Source organism: Dendroctonus ponderosae, unplaced genomic scaffold (genome assembly GCF_020466585.1).
Source record: "Dendroctonus ponderosae isolate FM_Combo_2020 unplaced genomic scaffold, Dpon_F_20191213v2 Dpon_F_20191213_7, whole genome shotgun sequence".
Classification (NCBI taxonomy): Eukaryota; Metazoa; Arthropoda; class Insecta; order Coleoptera; family Curculionidae; genus Dendroctonus; species Dendroctonus ponderosae.
In genome coordinates, this window is record NW_026018916.1 from 5,259,399 (window position 1) to 5,260,551 (window position 1,153).

The 1,153-nt window shown below is 34.5% G+C and overlaps 1 protein-coding gene across 1 annotated transcript in view; it reads right to left on the reverse strand.

Moving 5' to 3' along the window:
• Positions 1-1,153, reverse strand: part of LOC109539766 — a 41,940-nt gene that overhangs the window by 23,916 nt on the left and 16,871 nt on the right. The gene's annotated exons all lie outside the window — the stretch shown is intronic.

Genomic DNA, 1,153 nt, shown 5'->3' on the forward strand with positions numbered 1-1,153 from the left:
TTTTTAATTACCTATCGAATGGCACTAGGATGTTTATAACTAAGTTTTTGCCTTTTTACAAAATACACCAAATAATGGTTCTGTGCACCATTTGGTGTTTTTTTAGGTTAAAGGTTAAATAACATATCAACAATAACATAAACCAAAGGCAAATTATATATAACAAATGTTAGAAATGTTGACCGTCCATTTCCAGGCACTTGTAAATTCTTTTTTCAAAACAACTGCTAACTCTGGACAACATTTGCGAAGTTACAGTTTTAAAAGCGTCTCTTATGCGTGTTTTCGTATCGTGTGAAGTTGTCGGAAGCGTATGGTAGACAATTCCTTTTATGTACCCCCACAAAAAGAAATCTAGTGGAGTTAAGTCCGGAGATCTGGGGAGCCAATTTTGAAACCCATTTCTGCCAATCTACCTATTTTGAAAGTTGGCATTTCAAAATTGCCGAACATCGCAGTGATAATGAGGCGGAGCTCCATCCAATTGAAGCGACATGTTGATTCTAATATTGAAAGGGACATCTTCTAATAATATTGAGAGATGGTTTATTAGAAACTGGAGAAACATCAAACCATTTAGATGTCCTTCAAAAAAATAGGGTCCAATTAAATTAAATACTGGCCCAGTATTCCACCCCACACATTAACTGACCACCTATTTTGATTTTTCATAACCCTGTATGCGCGCGGATTCGTATTAAAATAATAATGAAAGTTGTGTCTATTCATGAGACCATTGTTATCAAAAGTACATTCATCACTAAATAACACATTTTCACAAGGATAAAAGTTGTGCTTTTTGATAATTCTGGAAATACTTGATTGACTAATGTTAGTAGGTACTTTTGGATATTGGATTTTGACTAACATTGGGATTTTCGATAACTGAACCAATTACCGTGACCACATTTTCTTCATCTTCAGTGACCGATTTCCTTTAAATGGGTTTTTTATAATTGACACTCCCACTTTCCTCAAATTCGTGTAATAAGCGCTTAAAAACTGTTGGCTTGGGATCATTTCTTTCAGGAAACTGTTGAGCATAAACTCGAGAAGCCAATAAACAATTTTTATGACATTCTCCAAGGGTGAAACTCATGTCAATACGCTCTTCTCTTGGATAATTCTTCATTTTAACTTAGCAACACAATAA